This window comes from Chenopodium album, chromosome 12 (genome assembly GCF_948465745.1).
Source record: "Chenopodium album chromosome 12, dcCheAlbu1.1, whole genome shotgun sequence".
NCBI lineage: Eukaryota > Viridiplantae > Streptophyta > Magnoliopsida > Caryophyllales > Amaranthaceae > Chenopodium > Chenopodium album.
The window spans coordinates 27,613,204-27,633,799 of record NC_137845.1 but is presented as its reverse complement, the minus strand read 5'-3'; the positions used below and the strand labels follow the sequence as shown (position 1 = coordinate 27,633,799).

The 20,596-nt window shown below is 38.7% G+C and overlaps 1 long non-coding RNA gene across 1 annotated transcript; it reads left to right on the top strand.

The window, feature by feature from the left end:
• The first annotated feature begins 8,147 nt into the window (after positions 1 to 8,147).
• On the top strand, positions 8,148 to 10,720 carry LOC145572248 (uncharacterized). The gene is made up of 4 exons (XR_014096749.1): positions 8,148 to 8,753; positions 8,955 to 9,054; positions 9,719 to 9,825; positions 10,249 to 10,720. It is a non-coding gene; the product is annotated as an uncharacterized LOC145572248 (long non-coding RNA).
• Positions 10,721 to 20,596: the final 9,876 nt, after the last annotated feature.

Below are 20,596 nucleotides of genomic sequence, written 5' to 3'. Positions count from 1 at the left end.
AAAAAATTGTAATCTCGCCAAAAAGCAAGGGAGTTTGTGTTATGTTTGAATAAAAGAAAAGTTTGTTTGTTTATTGTAATCATATTTTGTTAGACATCGACTTGATCATGATCTTTTAATAATAATAAATATTTCTACATGACTCTTAGGCATGAAATGCAAACACGAATGAAATCTAAACTCTAACACGATACACATATGCCTATCCAATACTTAGTAGGAGATTCACGTTTTTTATTTTTTTTATTTTTATTTTTTTTTTGCGAATTTCGCAACTGTAACATTGTATCAATCAAGCATAATACTTCTTTAACTGATCAAGGTTGGTGAAATGAAAAAACTCATTTCCATCGAGATCCATCAATTTCATTGCTCCTGCAGGTGTAAGATGTTTGACCAGAAATGGACCGCACCAGTTTGGCTTGAAATTTCCACGTAGATCGTGAATTGGTGCTCGATTTTCTTTAAGTACCGAATCCCCTTCTTGAATATTCCTTTCCCTAACCTTTTTATTAAAAGCCCGAGCGATGCGTCTTTGATAAAGTTGAATGTTGTGAAGGGCTTGTAACCTTTGTTCAATTGCTAAAGAAAGTTCATCCAATCGTTCTTTAAACTATAGTTATTTAGATATCTCACTTTCATTCATCACGCGAAGCGATTGAATCTCTGTTTTGATTGAAAGAAGTGGATCCATTCCATATACCAAAGAATATGGAGTAGTCCCGGTTGGTGTTCGAATGGAAATTCTATACCCCCAAAGTGCATAAGGAAGTTTATCAGGCCATTCTCTAGCCTTATCGGTCATCTTGGCGATTATCGTCTTGATGGTTTTGTTGGCTGCTTCAACAGCTCCATTGGTTTGAGGACGATATGGCGATGATTGGTGATGCCCGATTTTGTACTTCTCAAGGGTTTCTTTGAGATGTCCTTCAAATTGTGAACCATTGTCAAAGATAATTTCAAAAGGCACTCCATACCGACATATAATGTTATTGATCACAAATTTTGAAACTTGTTTTGCCCCTAGTTTTGAATATGATGATGCCTCCACCCATTTCAAAAAATAGTCAACAGTAACCAAAATATATTGATGTCCATTCAAAGCTTTGGGGTGTATTTTTCCAATGATGTCTATGCCCCAACAAGAAAAGGGCCATGGCAAAGTAAAATTATTTAGACTAACAGGCGGCATATGATTAAGATTTGCAAATAGATGACATTTTTTGCATGTTCGTACGAAATGGATGCAATCACTTTCCAAGGTGGTCCAGTAATACCCTGCTCGAAGAATCTTCCGAGCAAGCATCCTTTCATTCATATGAGGCCCACATTCTCCCCCATGTACTTCTTCCATGATCCTTTGTGTCTGTTCCCCATCGATGCATAATTGTAAGTTTTCATCGAAACTTTTATGATACAGCAAACCTTTTAATATCGTGAAATGAGAAGCTAGCCTTCGAATAGCCAACTGATCCTTCTTGTGACTTCTTTCAGGATATTCTCCATCGATTAGATACGAAGATTCTTAACATCAGTATACCAAGCATCTTCATTATCTTCTTGGGTTAATAAAGCAATCGTTGGCTCACAATTAACCACTGGAATTTCTTTTTCTACAATCGTTATCGATTGTACCTTTATATCATCATCCCAAGTCAAATTTACTACAAGATTTGCCAAAGCATCGGTGAAACTATTTTGTTCTCGGGGGAGATGCTTGAACTATATTTCTTCAAACTAAGGAATCGATTGCTGAAGATACTCCGTGTACATTTGTAAGCTTTCATCCCTAATTTTCCAGGCTCTAATAGTCTGGGAAATTATGAGATAAGAATCACCGTATACCGTGAGATTTTTTGCACCAGTTGCCAATGCTGCTTTGATTCCATAGATGCAAGCTTCATATTCATCCGTGTTATTCGTTGTTGGGAAACTAAGCTTCACAACAATGGAATATGCACTCCATAAGGATCAATTAATAATACACTTGCACCATTGCCTCTCCTATTAGAGGCCCCGTCAAAGTACATCTTCCATTGTGACGTACTAAGACAGAAAATATGTTCATCTGGAAAATCATCATCAAATTCATCACCTGATATAGGCCCATCAGTCAAAGCCTCAGATATAGCCCTTCCTTTGACAGACTTTTGATTCACACACTGAATGTCAAATTCTGAAAATATCGCATGCCATCTTGCTATTCTTTCACTCAAGATTGGCTTCTCAAAAATGTACTTGATTGGATCTAACCCCGAAACTAGATAAGTAGTATGTGCTTGCAGATAATGTCGAAGCTTCTTCGTTGCGTAAATAAGGGCAATGCAAGCTCTTTCTAAAGGAGTGTATCTGGTTACATGCTCAAGGAACTTTTTGCTAAGGTAGTAGATAGCTATTTCCCTCCTTGTACCCTCTTGGTATTGTGCCAAAAGAGCTCCCATAGCCGTTTCTGTGATAGCAAGATATAATATCAAGGGTTGCCCCGTTTTGGTGGCATTAAAACTGGAGGGTTAGAGAGGTATTCTTTCATTGAATCGAATGAAGCCTGACATTCATCATTCCATTTTGTAGGAACATTTTTCTTAAGTAGCTTGAATATAGGTTCACACCGGGTTGTCAATTAAGATATGAATCTACTAATATATTGGATTCTACCAAGAAATCCTCGAATCTCCTTTCATGTTCTTGGAGGAGGAAGCTCTTGTATGGCCTTGACCTTGTCTGAGTCGACTTTAATTCCATCTTGACTCACAATGAAGCCTAGAAGCTTTCCCGAAGTTACTCCAAACACACATTTTTGAGGATTTAGCCTTAGATTGTACTTTCGAATTCTATCAAAGAATGACTTAGAGCATCAATGTGTGTCTCACGATCTTGACTTTTGACAATCATGTCATCAACATAGACCTCTACAATATCATGGATGAGATCATGCAAAATCGTCGTTGCAGCCCGTTGATAGGTGGCCCCCGCATTCTTTAATCCGAAGGGCATTGCTCTATAACAAAAGGTTCCCCATGGGGTAATAAAAGAAGTTTTTGACATATCCTCCTCTGACATGAGTATCTGATTGTATCTTGAAAATCCGTCCATGAATGAGAACATCTCGTGTTCGGCAGTGTTATTAACCAGAACATCAATGTGGGGCAATGGAAAATAGTCCTTTAGTGATGCTGAGTTTAAATCCCTAAAATTAATGCATATTCTGACCCTTCCATCTTTTTTTGGCATTACCACCATATTCGCCAGCCATTTCGGATGCTTGGTTGGTTTGATGAAGTTGGCATCAAGTTGCTTTTGAATTTCTTCTTTAACTTCGAGACTAACTTCTGGTTTCATTCTACGAAGCTTTTGTTGTTTTGGCTTGCTATTGGGGTAGAGTGGTATACGATGTTCAGCAATATTACAATCGACACTGGGCATATCAGCATAAGACCATGCAAATACATCAACATATTTTTAAGTAAAATAACAAATGCATTTTGTTCATCAAGAGAAAGGGACGATCCTATCTTGACTCCTTTTAGATCATTTTCCATACCTATGTTTACAGTTATAGACTCTTCCATGGGTGTCATGCATCACTTAGGTTCACTGAAAAATTCATTATTAGAAAATGCATCATGATCAAGATCAATTTCCTATACACAAACACGTTTACAAATAACTTTTTCGATATCTTCATGATATGAGATATCGGGCAGTGTATGGATAGATGATTGGCTGGATGATGAGCTATCAGTTTCATATCCGTCCAAGGTAGAGGATTGAAAAGGATATAGTTTAGGGAAAGGAAAGAATTGTTCTTAAGTTTCATGTCGAATATTGCTATTGCTTTCAACTATCGTTTCTATTGGAGTGATAAGAGTACTGGGATCGAATCGGACTTCATAATCAAAAATTGGTGAAAACAAACGTCTTAGAAGTCCTTGCTTTAAATGGTCAGCCCAGTCAACATCTTCCTCAAATACCAGTTTCTTATCAAACCATTTCTTAATAAATTCCTCATTCCTTACCTCTGCAAAGAAAATTTTTAACCTAGGAAGGATTTGTTCTTTGTCCAGGTCATACCAAGGTTCGGGAAACTCGTAAAATTGCTCAGTGTCTTTTTGTAACACAAATTTCCCATTCAACGTGAGAGACTTACCCTTTAATACATTATAACTAATTTTATCATCAAAACCCAAGCCATGACGATTTCGCTTGTCAATTATCGGAATTGGGTGCCTCATGCCTTCACCATCCCGACCTAAACCAGTTCTTGGCACATAACCCATTTTCAACATCAATCGAAGTCCTCTGGTAAGTGTTTGTGGTATTGGATCTTGGATTTCTTGAACGGAATCTGGGGGTAGAGTAGATTTTCGAGTTTGGTTGGTCATTGGTCGGAAAAGGATACCTAAACATTACATACTTGAGATTAGGATGTCCTCTTTTTTTAAAAAAAAAAAAATGATAAATGCAAAAAATGCATATGGGGAAAAAGATTTTATAACACAATAAATGTTTAAAACACGCCTGTTAAGTTAAAAAAAGTTAGCGGGGTTTTCATTCCTTTAAAAAAAATTTTGATTATGGGTCGTTCCATAAGGCTGTCTACGTATCTCCAGACAAATTTTTGTATTCGCTCTTTTCTCTTTTTTCTTTGGAGAATCAGACCCGTCGTAGTTCATAATAGAAGAAGAATTTTTTTTTTGAAACAGCTGCACTCAATCAGAGTTGCCTACGTACCCCTATAACAATGTGCGTGCGAGTACAATTTTTGTGTAAGATCATGAAATAGTACTTTGGGGGATCAAGATGTACGTAGTTCTTTGTACCAAAAGAGGAAAAAAATGCCTTATTTACAAAGTCCATACTACCCCTTTCATTTATCCTTTTTAATGGAGGGTAAGGTAAAGATCATAATGTCGTTATAGTAGTTGTTGATACTTCCTTTCCCATGTAGACACATTTTTTTAGGCTTCAGGTTTTTGACAGTCCTAGAGCAACCCTTCTCGTAGTCTTGTTGAGATATATTCTCCAAATAGTGACGAGCAATCAAATGAGTGGGATTGTCTTCGCGTGTCAAAATGGAAAGGGCATTTACAGACACCTTCTGATTCGGGCAGGAGATTCAAGTTGTGCGCTTTATGCACCAACGGAGGGCGTGACACTCATTAGTATCATGACCATGTAACTAATAATAGTGACAATATTTTTTGAGATTTAGCCCAATAGGATTAGCTCCTTCTCGGGGAGGTAGTGGTTTGATGCGACCTTGTTCGAGCAGTTTATGGAACATATCGGCTTGATAGTCTTGTGGTTGTGTCGGGTTTGTTTCGGGTGTGTTAGACTTGGGATGGGCTAGAGTGATGATTCCACGATCGATGAGATCTTGGATTGCACACTTAAGGTCATAACAAGTATCTGTTCTATGCCCATATTGATGACAATAACTACAATATTGTCTCATATCAGTTCCATGTGGTGGTAATGAATACACATAGCTCTTTGCCCGAAGAATATCCTTTTTGCTCAAACGATCATACACCACACTCAATGGTTCGTCGATTCGAGTGAATATCCTCCTGTTATCCATTGCACATTGAGGGTGCACTTTAGGCCTTCTTTCTTCTAGTCGATAAGCATCAATTTCGTAACCATGTCTCTCCATGTGAGAGAGGTCGATGTATTTGATGGAGACCATGTGACAATAATAAAAATCATTTAGCTTCCTTAGTAATATCAACATGAACTCCCGATCAGTAATAGGAAAGCGAAGTTGAGCCCGAATGTAAGAGCACCTTGAAAAGAGATGTGAAAATGATTCCCGGTCACTTTGCTCTATATTTACTAGCTTCACTTTTTGATCGTAGATCTGTCGAAATTCAAATGCCCAATCGCTGAATGCTTGAGCAATTTCCCCCCAAGACCTTCTACTTGTTGGCCTCGAAGTATAATACCAAGATAACGCGGGTCCCTCCACACTTTTGTTGAATAACATGGGAAAATGCTCTTCTGGAACACTTAAGGGATATAAGGTGTTCACAAAGTTGTATAAATGGAGGACGGGATCTCCTAACCCATTGAACTTCTCAAGCTGGGGAAGATCTGGTAACAATCTTCATGTTTGTAGTTAGGGAAAAGGACCAACTCCTTCGGGTACACTGACCTTCTACAGCACAGAATATCGAAATCCAGATCAAAATCCTCGGCCCTAGATCTTTTCCAAGATCCCTCATCATGACCCTGTCTAAAAGAATTACTTGTCTAAGACTCTCCTCTAAAACGAAGGTCGTCGTCTTTTGGAGTTTTAGGCTCCTCTTCTGCCTTATCTTCATTGGACCAGTTTGTTCCACCCTTAGCTTCTTGGGAATTAACCTCAGAGTCATTGTCATCTTCTTGAAGCTCTTCTTTTGGATCTTCCTCAGTTTCTTCCTCTTCCGGATCTTCATCAGTTTCTTCATCCTCCTCTAAGTCCTCTTCAATTTCTTCTTCTTCTTTCCACAAGTCAATTGAATCAAATCCAATTTTATGGATAGTGAATCCATCTAATCGATTACCCTCTTCTTCATTTAAGTGGAGTATAGATTTTCCAATACTAGAGACACTCATAACTTCTGGGTTACCCACAAATGTCACTGCACCATGATCCATGAGCAATTTCACCTTTTGGTGTAAGGTAGAGGCCACTGCCCTGTTCTCATGTAGCCATGGTCTACCTAGCAGAAGATTAAAGCATGCTTCAATGTCAATTACAACAAATTCAACATTTCTAGCCACTGATCCATATTCCAAATGTAATTCAATTGACCCCAAAACATCTCTTTTGGCATTGTCGTAAGCCCTAACAACCTGGCTTGAAGGTGTCAAATCTCCTTTTGATAACCGAGCTTTGTTATAACTCGGTATGGACATACATTGATGGCAGAACCATTGTCAATAAGTACTCGAGGTATTGTCCATCCATGGAATTTTACAGTTATGTGCAAAGAGTTATTATGGTTGACACTCTCTCGGAGATCATTGTCGGTGAACATTAAAGTACGGTCGACCCCATGAATAAGTCCTACCATTTGATCTGGTGTTATGGATGGGTTGATCAAAACCTCATTGAGATGTCTCAAAACGGCAGCCCGATGGGGTTGTGAATGGGTCAACAACTTCCATATAGAAACATTTGCATTAACCACCTTCATGCGCTTAATAGTGGCATCTTCTTCCTTATTCTCCTCTGCCAATTCTTTATCCTTTTTTCTCCTTCTCAAGGCTTCCATAGGATTCTCATCCTCGAGTTATGATGGTTTAAAGTGATGACCAGCACAAGTCAAATGAGCCACATGTAAATCTTTGTCATCACTAAGATCGTCAAGGTAAATTGGACATCGAAGATTACTAGGAGTAGTAAGTTGTGCCCCAGTGTTTTTCTCAACAATAGACAACAACGAATAAGCATCATCATCGTCATCTATTAGGCAAAATGCTCCATCATAACCCATGGTGGCACATACATCAGAGAACGGATCTTTGTTAAGGACAACATCAGAACCCTTGCATGGCACAAGCTTGACCCTTTACTGAGTGGAGTGATCATACACAACACATACATAATTTTCGGACAATGGCATTTCATACATTCGAGGGGCATTTCGAACCATTAATAGTGTAGGATCAACTTTGTTACTAGAAGTGGAGATGGTGTTTATATAGACGGGAGGCTTATGATTGAGAAGAGGATTGTTAGTAATGTTTGGTTGTGTGTTTTTAAATTTATCAGAGGACGCCCCAACTGAAAGCCTTCCTCCATCTACTAGGTCTTGTATATGGTGCTTGAATGTTGTGCAATTTTCAATGTCATGCCCAGATCCTTGATGGAATTCACAGTGTTGGTTCGGGTTATAATTGGGAGGAGGATTTCTTGGGGGTGGCCTTGGGTTCAAAGGTTGAACAAGGTTGGCCTTTTTTAGTTTGGAGAAAGCTTGAGCATAAGTCATGTTCAAAGGGGTAAAATTTCTCTGTGGCCTGAGCTGAAATGCTGGAGTGGCGCCAATGTTGTGTATCAAGTTTGTTGGTTTTGAGGGTATTGAGTAATTGTTGTTGGTTTTCCTATTGCCCCCAAACTTAGGATTGTAAGATGTATTACTACTGCTCCCTTCATCTTTCTTGACATCTCCCTTTCTTATGGCATCTTCCACCAAGGCTCCTGTTGATATGAGAACCTTGAATGACGGAAAATACTTGAAAGCCATTCGTCCTTGATAGACGGGAAGAAGTTTCTTCACCATCATCTGTAATTGTTCTTCTTCGTTTGGCCTATCACTACTAGAAAAAAATTTATTTGCTGCTATTAATTTGCTGCATTTTTGCTAAATCGCTGCAAATTAAAGGGTATTTTGCATATACAGAATTCGTTTGAACTCAAAAATATTGATTAGCAGGGGTTTTTCATTTTAACCGCTGCAAATCAATAAAGTCTTTACCCTAAATATCCTTTTCCTTATAGCCGCCTGCTTCATTTTGCTCTCCCTCCTTCCACCTTCTTCATCACTTTCAATTCCTCATTCTTTCATAGTTTCATTCACCCTAATCATTACCAATCACCGCTCTCTTCACCGCCACTCTCAGGTGACCTTACTCTCAGGACACTTCCCGCTTCCTCTCGTTTGGCGTCCCTGGCCCAACTTCCTCCAATCTCCGTTGCTGCCAAGCTCGTGTCCTCGACGACATTTTCATTGTTGCTGGCCAAAATCTCTGACGACATCTTCTCAAAGGTAATGTTTAATTCTATTCTTCTTAATTGAAGACGAATTTTGATTTGGGTAGTGTTTTGGGTGTTTATGGGTAGTTTTTATTTTTTAACATCCTGGAAATTGGGGGTTTTTATTAATTAAAATTCAACCTAACAATAATGTCATTTTCGAAGAATCAAACTGATTTTTTTTGTTTCATTTTATGGAATTTGGCAAAATCAGCAAAAATCGAAACTTGGGCTTCATTCGGCTTCGAAATTGAAGGATCGGACTAACAAATCCCTTGATATTGCTAATAGTTCATCCTCTGTAGCTTCAAGAGGTAATCTTTACCCTTTATAATTATATAAGGTTAATTTTACGTAAATTGATTGAAATTCAAATTTGAGTTATTCACTCACTTTAAATAAAAATAAATTTAGGAATTTGTGTGTATTATTGATAAGGAAATATCTCTTTAAGAATCGTTCGATGATTGTTACGGCGTGATTAGTTGTCTAGTTTTTGGCGATTGTATTTTATGAACCAATTTGTTGATTGATGAGTGATGTTAGTTATGCTATCATTCCTTGTATCATTTCCATCTCTGAGTGTTGATATTAGTGGGAAATGGTTAATATTATAATTAAGGACTGACTGCAGGAGCTGTGGTATTAAAAAAAAAAAACAAAAATGCTATTTACTCCACATTATTTTCTGGGATGCTAATGATAATATCATCACAAATCCACTCCACACTAAAACCATCAATTATAAATTTACTCTTTTTACGCTTTTGTTAATTCTTCCTTAAAATTGGACACTAGGATATATTATTATTTTTTATACTCTAAATGATATTTCTAGGTATTTAGTTCTTGGGTATTGTTTTTTTTTTCCTCTTATTTTTATTAAAGATGATATTTATTAAAGATGATAGAGATACAATCTACTTGAATGAACCGTTATATTTTTAATGATACTGCATATTTTATTTATTTTCTTAGGGAGAAGGATGAACAAATTCGAGCAGGAAGGGGGCCAAACTTCTTCTCACTATTGTCCTTGCTAGCTTGACACCAACTTAGCACCCTGGTGGCTCCTTTTGAGTATGGTACTTTACCTTTTCCTTTCATTTTTTTCTTTATCAGTTTGTATTCTTCATGTAATTATGTATTATAATACTTAGTGTGCTAGTTTTTCTATTATATGCTTCTTGCAAGGCCAATGTATTATGTATCTATGATTTGCACGCTTCTTGGAAATTGATGTTATGTCAGGTAAAAATTGCATAAGCTTAGATGCCCATTCATGACGTGTATGTGCTTATGGTTGATAACTGATGGATTAGATGCAATGTTGTAACATATTACTTCAACGATTATATTGTGTCTATAGTGGTTTATATTACTTTGAAAATTAATGAATTTGAAGTTGAAAAAATTAGCTCATTATTATTGCTTTTTCTATATTACTTTACACTTACGGCTTTTTTTAAAACTAAATTTAACATAGAACATTTGTTAATTATATGCAGGATGAAGGAAATAAATTTTCTAGTGATAATGTGAAATGGTGATGACATGGAAGTTTCCTTTAGTAGCAAGTGGAATCCTTCACTCAAGGGCATGTTAGTCCCATTGAACATAGATAAAAGTTAGTTGCTTCAATCTTCTATCTCAAATTACTTCATTCAGATGTTGGTGCTGCTACTGCCTTCTTGACACTACCTGTGTTGATACATGCTCAACACTATAGTTGTTGGCGCCCCATTGACGCCATTGTTGTTGCTGTCTTCTATTACTCCTTTGGTCATCAGATCACAGAGTCTGTACTATTGTATGATGTAGTTGTGCACCTGTGCTAGCTCTTGTTGTATCATGTTAAGCTGCTGAAATGACTACAACTGTCCAATTGTATTTTTTTTTTTTATTATTTTTTTTTTTTTATATGAAAGTGTAATAATACAAGCTATTGTAAATGGAAATTTTTAAGCTTATGTATATACAAGTCTTTGAGTAAGCAATTTAAGGTGAAATTCTGTTTTTTCTACAAGTGAAAATAAGATTTCAGCCTTGTTTTTTGGTATTTGAATAGCAAATTAGCAACAGACTGGACTAATAAAAACCCACCTATTAAATTTTTAATTAATTGTAAAAAGGTATTCAATAGCAGGGGTTATGGCATAAAACCGCTGCAAATCAATTGATTGATTTGCTGCAGTTGCTAGCCGCAGCAAATCAATTGATTGATTTGCTGTCCTGGCGTTTGCTGCCACTCCAAAAACGCAGCAAATTAATCAAGTTTAACCGCAGCAAATAAATCTTTTTGTAGTAGTGTATTTACCATCTTTGCAGCCTTATTTCTCCACTTGGTGATGAAGGCAGAAAATGTATCATTATGGTTTTGCGCACTTGTCTCCAAATCCCTCCTTGTTACATCGATCTCTTCATTATATTTGTATTGGCTAGAAAGTTCTCGCACAATATCAGCCCATGAAGATTTCTTTAAGTTTTCCAGATTAAGAAACCAATGAGCAGCAACCCCATCTAAATATTGTTGAAACAATTGTGCCATTAAAGGTTCGTCGACACCCCAAGGACTTATGGCCCCTACGTACAATTTCAAAAAATTGGTAGGACTTCCTGTACCATCGAATCTCATGAGATTTGGCATCTTAAACCCAGATGGCAGCCGTGCTTTCGGAAATAAGGTGAGACCATGAATATCCAACCAAGGTTCCGCTTTGGTCATATCCTTCAGTACTTTCTTGAGCTTGAGAATATCTTCCTCGATCTTGGTAGGAGCTTCTCTATCACCGTTTCCCTTATCTAGCTGCAATGGTGAAGCTTCTCGATCTTGATCATACCCTGCACTTGCACTCTGTCTTAACAAGCTCTGTATTGTTTGTTCCATAGTATATTGACGATCAAGGATAACTCGCATCATTCCTCGAAGATCATTAGATGGATCAGGGTTTAGCAAACTTTCATGACCAGGAATCTCAGACAATTCGCTTGGTGGCGGAGAATGAACTTCCCTTGGTGTCAAATGACCCGGGAAAAATGCTACTGAATCAGATTGTAAACTGGGAGAAGAATTTTGACGGACAAGCCTAGATACTGTTCGGGTCTAGGTAGATTTTTTGAGGTATAAAGGGAACATTACTGTAGACGAACAAAAACTTATTCGACAAGCTAAAAAAGAAAAGTAAATAAAAGGTTTTAAAGGAAATGAACACCCCTTTTTTTTTTTAATAAGATTAAAAAAAATAACTTGGACCCTACTACAAAGATTCCTTGTGTGTTGGACACGCTATTGGTTCTTGTCTTATAAAAACCTAAAGCCTAAAATAAGACCCTTCACTCAAACTTCTTCTCTCTCTAAAATCTTAAGTGTTATCTTCTGAGATTTTTCTTACTTTGCTCAAATTTAAATCATGGATCCTAATGCCTCACGCGTTAGAGATTTGATTCATTTCTTCTCTTACACTTCGCGCTCTACTCTCCGGGAATCAAGAGAAAGGGAACGTAACGAGATTCTTGGTTCAATACGACCAGAAGATCATCCATATCAATTTTCCAGAGAGAACCTTTCTCGCCCCTATGATCGAAATTCTCTAGCTATCCCCCCTTCAGTTCCTTTAGTGAAACATGCACTAGTGACTGGTCCACCTCAAGTATTCGAGGTAAGAAGCTCCCCAGAGTCACTCTTCTTATTTGTGGCAGATACAATGGTACTAGCCATGTCTCTGTCTCTACACTTCCCTATAGACTTGGTTTACCCTATCATAGCTACTATAAGTCAACAAAACCTCCCTTTCGCTAGCGAACTCGTAGAGAGTCCAAACCTATCCTCACATTTCCCTTTTAACCTCCCCACGTACTCATCTCTTAGGTTATTGTTTGGGGATGCTCGTGGTTACTGTACAAGTCAATACTAAGTAACATCTCCATTTTACTTAAAACTTATCTCCCTACTTGTTTTTTCTTGCTCATCTCTGATTTGTTAATCAGGAAGGAAGTCTCTGAGAGTCTAGGCATGACAATGTCTTGTACTCTTTCAGGACATAATTCTCTCCCATCATCATTATTCTTATGGAGTGATTCGTGTTTCTTTTCGCTCACTCGATTGACTGAGGGGTCAGTATCCATATCGGTTTATAATACTCCTCGTAGTGTTTATTCTGGAACTTCCTCACGCCAGGGGAAAGGTCCATCTCAAAGCTCCATCAATCAACCTTGGTTGGGTATATCAGATTTCATAACCTATATTCATTTAAAAATGATGATGGGTGGTCCTTCCAACTATCGAGAGTCTAAGGAGAGTTTCATTCTAAAACTTCCTCTACGTAAGAGATATTATATATCTCATCTCCCCGAGACTTTATGGACAATAGGTCAAAGGAGTCTTTTTATAATAATAGACAGATTAACTAGGGCATTGTCAACTACTTCTTGGTTACGTGAAAATCCTCATACTCTATTTGTAGCTGCTTTATCAGACGGCTCAGATGGATGTAGGGTGGTTGTACATTGCGAAAACCAGGGGATTTTTGGAAGTTCGGTTTTGACTCAAGGCTTAGAGGACCTAGTTTTCCCTTATTCTCGCTATGTTTATTGCAAAATGGTTTGCAAAAGGCTCGCTCTCTAGAAGTGAAACAATTAGAAGTAATGCTGGACGTCAATCGCTTCATCTTATCCCTGGCTATACTAGATGTTTACCCAGCAAACGTTGAGCAAAAGTTATGTGACATTCTACTCATAATGCACTCTCGTGGTTGGGAAGTTAGTATTCGACACTCCCTTCAAGACATGCTTTGAGGAGCCCGACACATTGTCGACCATTGTCAAGGGTTTACTTGGGGTCAAACAGAGATGTTTGAAGCTCCACCATCTGATGAGATTCAATTATGGCCTTTTTGACCTTTGTATTATGGTCGTTTTTTTAGTTTATTATTATGGTTATATCACTATATAAGTATGAATTAATGTTCTTTTCCATCTATTTTCAACCTCATGAAGGAATGTGAAAAGTAAAAAAAAATAAAAATAAATAATAAAGCCTGCAGCAATATAACAAACTGTTAATGGTCGATCCCAAAGGTTGCCTACGTATTCCTGAGTGTGAAAATGTGCTGAGTGTAACGTGATTCAGGAAATCAGGCCAATCGTAGTTCGACATAAAAACAAGATAATTTTTATTTTTTTTCGACTGCACTCAAAGTGAGCTGCCTACGTACCTTGTTACAAGATTTTTTTTCATTTTTAATTTTTTATTTTTCCATTTTTTTAGGGATCAAGTCGCTCGTAGTTCACATAAAAAGAAAAAATTACAACTAACTTCACTGAAAATGTACGACTACTACTACTACCATGCATCTACTTCCCCAGTCAAAAGTCGCTTCTCCCATGCAGCTTTTCGTTTGGCAACATATAGGGGGTTATCTTCTTTATCCAAAATCCATGATGCCCACGCTTTACACACTACCATGCATGACTCTGTTGTAAAATGATCAATGTGTCGAGGAAGATGTAAGGTTCCATGATTTCTCGTAGGGATGCCACTTTGTTTGCAGATGTTTCAACCCCTTCACAAGGAACTACTATGTCTTCGTCATAAAGCCAATTAAACCTCCTTCGGATATCATTAGCCTTTGCCTTTCGGTATCCAATTCGGTTTTTCTCATTCATTTTCCAGAATAGGAAAATATATTGTTCTTTTTGCAAATGGCGGGCACCTTATTACAACCACCTCATCATTTTCTATGCAATGATATGCCGTTTTTATGGTGTTTATCCAACCGCCATATTGAGATGAACTTTCACCTCCATAGGTTTCCCTACTATAGTCACCACATCTAGTAATGATGCCCCAAGATGCTCTCCTCTTTAGCTTCTGGTGTAAGCTAGATGAGATTGCATTACACCCGTGCAGCCAGGGTCTTCCTAGTAACAAGTTTCATGAGAGTCGAAAATCCACTACCATAAACTCTATGTTGAACAGAACATTCTCATGTACTAAAGGTAAAACTATAGACCCTGTCACTTCCCTTGGAAATTGGTCAAAACCTCTGAGAAAAATGGAGCAGTAAGTGATATGTAAGTCATTGTACCCCAGGTCGTACAAGTATTCTCGGGAACAGAGATTAACGTCAAATCCGGTGTCAACCAATATGTGATTAATATAACTTGAATTGTGTCGGAGAGTGATATGCAGTGGTTCATTAAGATAGTGATTAGGGGGTAAATCGCTATCTGTAAAGGTGAGCCTTAGATCAACATCGTGATGTTTGATGTACCTTTTCGTGAGGAAGAGTGAAAAGCGTCTAAGGTTTTGAATAAATTTTGAGAATACATTGATTCATGGATAGGCACATCATATAGTAATAAGGGGCCGGTTTGACGAGAATAGGGGACAATGTTTTCTTGGCTAGAGGCCTTGGATTGTTCAATAGTGGAAACCTTTGGGTGCGGGTTTTTATCATTTCGAGATTCAGGCCGTAAGGTTAAAATTTTAGAGCCATCATGAAAGGTTAAAGATTCATGAAGCTATGTTGGCGTCTTTTGGGATTGAACTAACATGAGGGGATGAAATTGGTAAATCCAGGGCTGACCAAGTTTGATATCATAGGGAACTAGTATATCACAAATTATGAAACTTGTGGTGAAACTTACACCTTTGTATTTAACAATAGCATCAATTTTACCACATTGACGCGGGTGAAACCTAGGTCGTTGGTTACTAAGATTCCCTAATCAAAACAAAATTTGTAAAACCAAACCCAATCCTAAGTATAGGGGTAAGTCCGGGTCGAACCCAAGGGAAAGTGGTATTTGCTAAGGTCTCAAGCTAAGCTATTCCGAAGTCTTAAAACAATGGGTTGGTCTAAGCTATACTATAGAATCAACTCGATCAAAACTTAACAAATAGAATTCAAATATCAAAGCACTAAGGAATTTAGTGTTGGGTTTCGATGAGTCCGAATCACCGCGAAAATTAAAACCCGAGCCCAAGAACAAACTCACAATTAATATAACAAAATGCATAAATAACAAGATTAGAGAAAAGACTAAATTACCCTTGTAGCGTGCTTCGCTCAACCGGATGAAGTTCTTACTTGAGAAAGCCAAGCCTCACAAAGGGCGAGGACCTTCGACGAAGTCCACCCACAACTCGACCCGACCGGTCTACTACTTGGAGGTTAGCCAAGTCCGACCAAAAAGACTACCCGAGTAATTAATGAGCTTATAGGTTTTCTCATAAGTGAAGATGCCTAATTGAGCTCTTACTCATATGAGTTTTCCCAATTCCCAAGTGGGATATTTATAGGGAAACTCAAGTGAAAAATCCACTCTCCCATCAATGTGGGAGAGTTGGTAAAATTAATTTTCTCCTATTATTTTTAAATCAAAAACAAAAGAAAATAGCCAACAACTAATTAATCAACAAGTGGCATTCTAAGAGGAGGGGTTAGGTAAGGACCACAAGGAAAGGCGGGACCAATACTTGATCCCCAAGGCTTCCCCTTAGCCGTCCAACACTCCCACATGGCCACACTCCCCGCGCGCCATGTGGCAGCCGCCTTGGGCACCGAGGAACTCCCAGCTGGCGGCCTTGGGCCTTGGCTGGGCCTGTCATGGCTGCTTGGTACGGAGTGTGCGCTTCCTCGGCCCAGCAAGCCACACACACATATGCGGGCAGCTGGCCGAGGCTTATTGCTGCGCCTATGCTAGCACACGTAGCCCAACATGCCACGCTTGCTAGCTGGCTGCTGCTGGGTGCGTTGTGCTTTACGCGCCAGCAGCGATGGCCTAGCACACCTGCCCGCACATGCGCGCAACAAGCCACGCACGCATATGCGAGCTGCTGCTGCTATGTGCGTGGCTGGTGCGTGCTCGCCATGTGCACTTAGCACCATTTTCCCCTAGTACTCGGTTTGCTCGGGGCATTCCGATGCTAGGGGTATTTTTGTAATTGTCGATTAATTAGTTTGATTTTACGGGCTCGTCATTTATTAATTCGACCCGACTTGCGATGCTGGGTTTCGACGCTCCTAGCTCGATTTCCGACGTCTAAATATTTATTACTCGAGCGACTCATTAATTCCTTTCGAATTGATTCGTCGTGTTGGATTGTTAGTTGCTTGGGTGTGACCTGAAGGGTTCAGTCAAGATTAAGCTGTAATATTAATTATGCATTAATATAACTGATCGGAAGCGGCCTCCACCTAGGCATTCCGATCACTTGAACTTATTGAATAAACAGCTTTCCAATAACTCTGAACCCACTATCGGAATAATATACTTATTTGAAGGACACCATTTCTATCAATCTCCCACTTGTCCTTCCGGACAAGTGCGCTTTTAGTGTATAGCCTTTTTCTTATGTCACTTAATGTCTCTTCATGAACTATAAGGTAAGAATATTCGTCATCCTTATTACGTCCAGAAGTATTTCTCGAAATCCGAGTCTAACTGTCAATAAAAAGATGATTTCTAAAATCTATCCGAGCACGACCATGCATTTTCACAGTCTCGCTCTTCGAGAGGCCTTGTAAACAACAAAGACATGTTCCCTATTATTAGTAGGGGGACATTCCCAGTCTTGTAATGTAAGCTTCTCTTACTAAGAGGACCTAGCCGTCCGAGTGTTGCCGTTATAATCTCCATGTACGGCAGACATTTGACTAACATCAAAACGGACTAGTACTCAAACAAGAGAACTCACAATACTCATTGTCGAGGAAAGAGGTTCCGATATAATGAGAAGTATACTTATGACGATTTTTAAATTTCTTTAAGTATTCTCATAGGTCGATCCAGTATGGTTCTAAACCAATACCTATGCAAATGATTTATGACAATCACGTCCCTGTAACACAAGAAATGGTGCGATAAATCAAACTGCACACTAATCTCAAGCGGTCATTAATCATCCATCATTTAAATGACCTCAATTAGTGATAATTTTCGATTATAATATTCAATGTTCACTTAATAGGTGTTTCTTACCCTATTTTGAATATTCTGATAATCGAATGAACTCAATATTTAATCCTAAACCACAATTAAATAGAAACGGAATGATAAAATTGCATGAAGTTAAATTACTCCAAAACTGAATGGTTCATCTTAGTGTCTTACATTAATGTTCAAAATTTAATTAAAACACTAAATAGGGAAATCAAAGCCAATCTCCAACGTGCCTAATTCCCATTGCCACAACGTGCTTGTTGTGCTTCACTTGAGGCAGAGGTTTAGTAAGTGGATCGGCTACATTGTCATCTGTTCCAACTTTACAAATCCTAATTTCATCCTCTGATTTCCGTTCTCTTATCATGTGAAATCGCCGCTTGACATGTTTGACCTTCTGATCTTCCCTTGGCTATCTGGCCTGAGTAATAGCTCCATTGTTGTCACAATAGAGGATTATTGGACCCTTGATAGAGGGTACAACATCAAGTTCACCAACGAACTTAGGAATCAAACTGCCTCCTTAGCCGCTTTAGCAGCTGCCATGTATTCGACTTCAGTTGTAGAATCTGCAGTTGTGCTCTGCTTAACACTCTTCTAACTAAACGCTCCTCCATTTAGACAGAACACATATCCAGACTGTGATTTGAAATCATCTCTGTCTGTTTGGAAGCTTGCGTCGGTATAACCTTCAACAACTAATTCTTCTGAGCCACCATATACCAGGAATTTATCCTTGTTCCTTTTCAGGTACTTTAGGATATTCTTGGCCGTAGTCCAATGTGCCTTTCCTGGGTCTGATTGGTATCGGCTCGTAGCACTCAAGGCATACGATACATCTAACCTAGTACATATCATGGAATACATGATCGATCCAATTAGCGAAGCATATGGGATCTCATTCATCCTTTCTCGCTCATCAAGTGTCTTTGGACAATGCTTCTTGCTCAAGGTTATGGCAGGTGACATGGGCAAGTGACCTCTCTTAGCCCCTTCCATCCTGAATCGTGCCAGTACCTTATGAATATAAGTACTCTGGCTCAATCCAATCATCCTTTTAGATCTTGATGCCTAATATGTAAAGAGCCTCTCCCAAGTCTTTCATTGAAAAACATTTTCCAAGCAAGGCCTTTACAGACTCTAACATCAGAATGCTATTCCCAATGAGAAATATGTCATCGACATATAAGACTAGGAAGGCGATGTCACTCCCACTGACCTTCTTGTAAACATAAGATTTATCTGGATTCTTGATAAAACCAAACTTACTAATGGCTTCATCGAATCCCAGATTCCAACTTTTGCTAGCTTGCTTCAGCTCGTAGATGGACTTCTTAAGTTTACACACTTTCCTAGCATTGTTATGCTCGACAAAACCTTCAGGTTGTGTCATATATATAGTTTCTTCCAAAATTCCATTGAGGAAGGCGGTTTCGACGTCCATCTGCCATGTTTCATAGTTGTAATATGCAGCAATCGCTAGGAGGATCCGAACAGATTTAAGAATTGCAATCAGAGAAAAGGTTTCATCGTAATCAATCTCATTAATTTGCCTATAACCTTTTGCTACCAATCTAGCTTTGTAAATGAATACATTTCCATCTTTGTCGGTTTTCAATTTGAAAATCCACTTACACTTGTAACCCTCGGGTAAGTCAACCAAGTCCCAGATTTGATTTTCAAACATGGAATTCAATTCAGATCTCATGGCCTCTTGCCATTTAACAGAGTCGGTGCTCGCCATCGCTTTCTTGTAGGTTTTCAATTCGTCTCCATCCATTACCAGGATGTCTTGATTCTCGGTTAATACAATACCAAGATACCTATCAGGTTGAGACCTCGGCCTCTGCGACCTACGCAGGGTAACGGACTAAGGATTTGTATTGTCGATTTGACTTTCCACATTTTGACCAGCGTCAACAGATGCTGTTTAAGCACTTTGACTGTCAATCTGATTTTGTTGCTCGTCCTCTAGAACTTCGTCGAGTTCGATTTTCCTCCCTCTTGTCATTTTGGAAAGGTGTTCCTTCTCCAAAAAGACACCATCGAGTAACAAACACTTTGTTCTCGGATTTATTGTAGAAGTAATACCCTTTGGTTTTTTTGGGTAGCCCACAAAGAAAACTTTGTCAGATTTAGGGTGAAGATTGTCAGAAATTAATTTCTTGACATATGCTTCGCATCCCCATATCTTTAGAAAAGACAACCTAGGAGGTTTCTTCGTCCATAGCTCGTATGTAGTCTTTTCTACAACTTTTGATGGACATCGCCTACATAATGTGCAGGCGGACAATGTTCGGATCTTAATAGATTACCGCTTGCACTATGTGCAGACGGCCTGGCGTGCTTTATACTTCATTTAAATTATTTCATAAAGGGATCGTCTGCCCCAACAGCAGACACCCAAATCCTTACTAAAAGAGCCGACTGCACCAAAGCAATCGTCCCTAGCCTTACTCAACGTTTACAAGCTAAGTCCATGACTTAGTGGCTATTTACTTTTTAAAAGAGGCCAATGGCCGGATGTACGTTATTTAAACTACCGTCTGCTCCAACATGAGTACGACTATCTGCTCCAACATGAGTCAGACAACCGACGACGTCCATTCGGGCGAATTCGTCAAAGAGAAGCATCTCCCATTTGGGTGGCACATTGCTCTATGAACAAAAACAAGCGGCCCTACTAAATGCGTTAAGGCAACGCTCACAGTTGTTTGATAATCTAACTTGAAATCTAAAAAGCATTGAGTTTTTCAAACTATTCTAGTACAGGCGGAAAGCGACTACTGTTTCATTTTAGAGGCTATACAGTCGCCAGTTCTTGCTTTGGGGCAAGGCAGGCGAACGATTATTTTCTCAAAAAATAGGCTAAGTAAAAAAACTAAGCAGCTTAACGATACTTCATGAGGC